The sequence below is a fragment of the Oryx dammah genome, unplaced genomic scaffold (genome assembly GCF_014754425.2).
Source record: "Oryx dammah isolate SB20612 unplaced genomic scaffold, SCBI_Odam_1.1 HiC_scaffold_2, whole genome shotgun sequence".
Classification (NCBI taxonomy): domain Eukaryota; kingdom Metazoa; phylum Chordata; class Mammalia; order Artiodactyla; family Bovidae; genus Oryx; species Oryx dammah.
In genome coordinates this window covers 79,802,978-79,809,611 of record NW_024070186.1, presented here as the reverse complement: position 1 = coordinate 79,809,611, position 6,634 = coordinate 79,802,978, and positions in this window count along the sequence as shown.

Sequence of the window (6,634 nt, the reverse complement as noted above, 5' to 3'; positions counted from 1 at the left end):
CTGTGGCAGATTCATGTTGATGTATGGCAAAACCAATACAATATTGTAAAGTAATTAACCTCTAATTAAAATAAATAAATTTATATAAAAAATAAAAACAACAACAAAAAAACAATGTATCATTTTTAACCATAAAAGTGATAACAGTATTAAACATTGCAAATATCATGTCTTGGCAAGGCTATGGGGAAATAAGCGTTTTTATATACGTCTAGGGGAAGTACAAATTAGCATATCATTTCTTGGAGGCCAATTTGGCTATGTGTATAAAAAAATGATAATACATATTTTCATGGATTTGGTACTTCTACACACAAGGCAATTTTATAGTTATAATCTGCTGCTGCTAAGTAGCTTCAGTCATGTCCGACTCTGTGCAACCCCAGAGATGGCAGCCCACCAGGCTCCGCTGTCCCTGGGATTCTCCAGGCAAGAACATTGGAGTGGGTTGCCATTTCCTTCTCCAATGCATGAAAGTGAAAAGTGAAAGTGAAGTCGCTCAGTCCTGTCCGACTCCTAGCGACCCCATGGACTGCAGCCTTCCAGGCTCCTCCGTCCATGGGATTTGCCAAGCAAGAGTACTGGATTGGGTTGCCATTGCCTTCTCCTACAAGAAGGCAAAGATGTTTTCAAAAGCATATTCACTGTCGTTGTGCTTAATAATAGGAAAAATGGCAGCAACAATGGAGATGATTAAGGGAACAAATAATGGTACATATGAACAAAGAACTATGCAGCCATTACAAAGAATGGGTTGATATGGAAAATGCTATTAAGTATGAAAAGTGAAAGTGAAAATCACTCAGTCATGTCTGACTCTTTGTGATCCCATATATATACAGTCCATGGAATTCTCCAGGCCACAGTACTGGAGTGGGTAGTCATTCCCTTCTCCAGGGGATCTTCCCAACCCAGGGACTGAAGCCAGATCTCCCACATTGCAGGGAGATTGCAAGATTCTTTACCATTTGAGCCACCAGGGAACCCCAAGAATACTAGAGTGGGTATATTATCCCTTCTTTCTGACCCAGGAATCAAAGCAGGGTCTCCTGCATTGCAGGTGGATTCTTTATCAGCTGAGCTACCAGGAAGCTCATCAATAAGTATAGTTAACTATTAATTTATTTTTAAAGAGAAGATAAAGAATAACAGTATAGTGTATATATTTTCAAAGGATTTATATATGCCATAAATTTCAAACCTTTTCTTTGTAAGGATAGAAGAAATGTGTGATAGTTATATGTCTTGGGAGAGAGATGGTGGGGGAAAACCATAAAGGTGGGTAAAAGAGATATTGTTTAATATTTACATTCTGTATTGTTAAGTTTTGAAAAATCTTACCCGTGTATAATTTTTTTCTATGTTAACAGACACTCTTTGAGTGTGAAGATAATTGGTATTTTTTATTTGTCTAATGTTTTAATCTTTATTGTTTTCTGTTTTAAAGAAATAGATTATTTCAATAAAAAATTTAAGTGAAAAATCACCAGTTTTTTTTAATGGAAACATAGGGTAACCAATATTGGATTATGTATTATATTGTTTTCCAAATATATCACTGCATATCAGGGGCCAAAATTATTCACTTGAAAGTATTTAGTAGTTCAAAGTTGCCGAAACTGTTCTAAGAATATGTTGTTGTTTTTTTTTTTAACAAATAATTCCCAGTTTATCTCCTTAAAATGAAATTGGAACTATTCTTTCCAGAATGAGGATGTGGAGATATAGAAACAAAACCAAAAAGGTAAAAGAATTTATTTGAAAGAAGATTGAAGTGTAATGGAGAATATATGGTAGGAAGATTAATTTGGGAATCAAACATCTCTGTGATGGTGAAGTCTGCCTTAATAAGACTTTGTTCCATAGATGATGCTTCAAAGAGGCTGACTGTAGAAGGGAAGCCAGGATAGTTACTGGCAGAGTAACACTAGCACCTTATGACCTTGGATTGTATTTCTAATGAGTGCTTTTTAGCAAATATCTTCATCTTCATTTTCTTTCTTGAAAGGGGGAAAAATATTATTTTCCTAGGGTTTTCATTTTAAAGTAATTTGTGAATTTCAAAACCACCTTATCCCAGTTATGTTCTGAGGTCATGGAATTACAATCTTTAGCACAATAGCTCCCTTCTCTTGATTCTGTTTCTTTGTACACATTTTTCTCTTTACAAGGAATTATTTCCCCGTTATTTCTTTTCTTTGAAAATGCCTGTCATCTTCCCTTATGCTACTGAAATTTCACTCTTCTCTGAAGCTTTCCCTGACTCCAAAAGTAGAAGCAGGGGTCACTTTTCCCATGACATTTCATTCATAGCGACATTATGCAATTACTTTATTGTACTCTAAAGTTTCATTTTTTTTTTTATGTCTCTGTCCCCTCTATGCCTTAGGCTGCTTGAAAACATACAGATGGTCTTTCAATAAAATTGCACAAATGTGTGCATGACTAATGGAAGGAACAATTCAATGAACAAATAATTGTGTACATTGGATACAAATTAAAGACTTAGTTTCTCCAGGCTAGGGTATTATCATCATTCATTCACTCGTTTATTCAAAAATATGCATTAATGACCTACAATGCATCAGACACCATGCCAGGAATAGAGCAGTACACAAGTAGGAAGTGTTTTGCCTTTTCAGAATTTGCAAACTTGCAAGATTGAGATCCAGATCAGGAAACTGCACTTATAGTGAAGGGCAATGAGGGTAATGAAAGCAGAGCCCTTGGGTGTTGGGGAACCTAGTCTAGTGGAAGTCAGGGAAGCCTCCCTGAAGAAGTGATGTGTTCCTGGAGACAGGAAGGATGACAGGGATAAGAACTGGAAAGGGAAAAGTGGTTCTAGAGCTGAGGCAAGACAAGCATGTGGCTTCTAAGGTAGAGGCTGAAGTGCAGTTTGATTGGAGGGTGGTAAGATATCATGGCATCTGGTCCCATCACTTCATGGCAAATAGATGGGGAAACAATGGAAACAGTGAGAGACTTTATTATTTGGGCTCCAAAATCACTGCAGATGGTGACTGCAGCCAGAAAATTAAAAAACGCTTGCTCCCTGGAAGAAAAGTTATGACCAACCTAGACAGCATATTAAAAGTGGAGACATTACTTTGCCAACAAAGGTCCATCTAGTCAAAGCTATGGTTTTTCCAGTAGTCATGTGTGGATGTGAGAGTTGGACTATAAAGAAAGCTGAACACTGTTAAGAATTGATGCTTTTGAACTGTGGTGTTGGAGAAGACTCGAGAGTCCGTTGGCCTCCAAGGAGATCCAATCAGTCCATTCTGAAGGAAATCAGTCCTGAATATTCATTGGAAGGACTGATGCTGAGGCTGAAACTCCAATACTTTGGCCACCTGATGCAAAGAACTGACTCATTTGAAAAGACCCTGATGCTGGGAAAGATTGAAGGCAGGAAGAGAAGGGGATGACTGAGGACAAGATGGTTGGATGGCATCACCGACTCAATGAACATGAGTTTGAGCAAACCCTGGGAGATGGTGAAAGACAGGGAAGCCTGGCATGCTGCAGTCCATGGGATCACTAAGAGTTGGACACGACTGAGCAACTGAACTGAAGAAAGGGAGAGAGTGCTCAAAGAAGTAGGAGAGGTATCCAAGGACCAAGTTATGGCCGGCCTTTTAAAATCATGCTAAAATGTTTGTTACTTTATCCTAGAAACAATAGGAAGACATGTAAGGTAACATTATTGAATATGTATTTTTTAAAAGCTCCATCTGACTGTAGTGTAAAGCATTGACAGGAGGAAGAGAAAGAGGAAGCTGACACAACCATCAAAGAGAGAAAAGATAATGAACTATATATTGATCATTATAATATCAGCATATCTGAAAAGTTTAAAGTTTACAGTACTATAAACAAGGAAATTATATGGTGAAGGACATAGTGAGACATCTGAATAGTTGTATCGTCCAATCCCCTTGTGTGGAAATCATCTTTACTGTATCAAGAAAATACAACAGCTAGTTTACAAGAGCCCACACAGACCAAAGGTCTGTATCATTTACAAACCTTAAACATTTAAGTATCATAATAATAATCACTATTAAGTATTAAAGTAATGGTAATTTGTAGGTTTTTAATGACACTTAAATATAAACAAATATTGAAAAACAATATTCATAACTTTTTGAACTATTAAAAGAAGGGCCATATCTTACCTTTCCAGGAAAGACCTGACTTAATTATTAATGGCCCCCACTTTACTTTCAAATTGTCCCTGTTTGGATGATAAATTACATATTATCTGACTAATAAACTAACTCTTTATTTTTGTATTAGTGAATTGGCAAATGAAGGGGAAGAATTTTAAGCATTTATTCTGCCTTTTCAGGGTAATTCAAAGAAAAACTAAGGCTTATTTTATAAAAGAATTTTTACTACAGATGAAGATAGAATAGAATTAGAAAACCATCTTTCTACAAACTGTAAGCAATGTATTGACTCCAATCAAGATTATCAATTTTAAAACTATTATTTTAAAATTATTATTATGGTTGACCAAGAATAAAATATTTCTGTAATTTCTAAAATAACACCACAATAATCACTTGTATTTGTCACTAAAGGAAAAATACATACAACTGAAGAATGGAGGAATCAGATAAGCATCACCCTGATCCAGTGGACAATTTTAGCATAATTACATCTAAATCAACCAGATATTAGGTCTCCAAATACACTTCACATCACCGACAGTATGTTTTAGAAACTATTTAACTTGATTTCATCAAAGCCTTTTGATTTAAATTTCAATTTGCTAGAAATACAAGGTATAGAAAAACAAGCTAAATAACCACCAGACAATCCAGAAGATGGAAAAAAGTAGGAAAAAATAGTCAGCTTTTTTTTCTTTTAAGTAAATTAGGGGATGGTGAAAGAAAATGTACCTTGATTAAAAGAGCCTTGAGTGGCATAACAACCAGAGGAAATGCAAATATTGATTTGAAGAAATCAGTACTACAGTGCATTTTGAGAAACTTGGGTAAATTTAAACATGGATTAGATGTTAGATAAGGTGAAAAGTTATTACTATGAAAAGACTATGATAATTAATGGAGAAAAATTTGATTAAAAGTCCACACATATGGAATGCACTCTTAAAAAAGAAATATATTGTCTTTGTACATATATGCATAAACAGAATATCTGGAAGAATGTGCAGATGTTCAATAGGATTTTTGGAGTAGTGATATAGGCAGAGAGCATATGGTCCCACTATATTTTAGTAAGATAAAGTTTGGTTGTTTTTGCTTTCCAACTTTCTATTATACAATGCACATGTATAACTTTGTTAATAACAAAAGGCTAATTCCAGTTTAAAATGTGATATTAAAGATTTTATAAGTTTTATAAATTTATACATTTTTATTAAATCTTTTTTGCTTATAAATTTTTTATTTTTCCATTTTATTATTTATTATTTTTTCTTATCCCAATTAACAGGACATAATTAAATAATAGTACATAGATTGAGTGGGCCGTTTTAATATTTCAATCTAATAACCAGATGTGTATATATTTTGGGCTTATATTATTTTTTCTTTCCAAGCATGTTGATCTATAACTGTGTCAATTATTGCTTCTTCACAATTTGACATTTGCTTTGCTATTCACTAGCTGCTTTATTTGGGGATGCTTCATTGAATTACTATGGATTAGGAATAAAGATTCCCAAGGGAATTTTCCAAAAATCACTAATATTTTTCCTAGGATATGCAAAAATGGTTTTATTGAGAAAAAAATTCAAAACAGTCATAGATTTTAATTATCTCCATAATCTTCTGAAATATTTCCTCATAGAAACAAAAACTTTCAGGAGGGAAAATTTTGTATCTCTAAAATTTAATTAATCATGATTAATTTTACGCTGCCTTTTCCCAGAAATATTTCAAGAGACTTAATAGAATATACAAAAATGACAGAAAATAAATCATAAAATAAATGTGTGAATAAAAAATTTAAATGCCAATGTTGAGTAAAAAGAACACAAAATAAATTTTTAAATGCTTAGAATAAAATCCATATAATTAATAAACATAATAATTAATTTTGCTAAATGTCAATTAAACAGTTAATAATATCCATGAAGTAAAAGTGAATCAATCAATCACTCTTAATTGTAAGATTAGATTAGTAATTCTCCTGAGATATTGGTAAAGAGATGCTTGTGAAGTATGAACATCATTTTCAAGGATATATGAACAAGATGTTATTATCTCAGTTTTACATTATCTAGCTTTTAAATTGGAAACACTTCTTTTGAGGGCTTCAGAAATTCACAACTGTATTTCCATTTTCCAGAGTATTTTGGTTTTATAATCTGTTAAGGTACTGCATGACTATTAATGCTATTCATGTGACTTTCAAGGAAACAGAAAAACTAAGGGTAAAATTTTATAGCTTTAAAAAAACTCTTCAGTTTAAAAATTGAAGAATGGTTATATTATGTATATGAGTAAAATCCATGAGTAATCTTTCATTGATATCTTTAAATGTGTATATAACTCTATTTTTTCAAAAAGCACACATTTTGTGAGGAAAATTGACTTTTTTTCAGTAGAGAATTGTGAGCCTGTATTGCTTTCAAGCAAGAACATACTTATTGCATTTTATC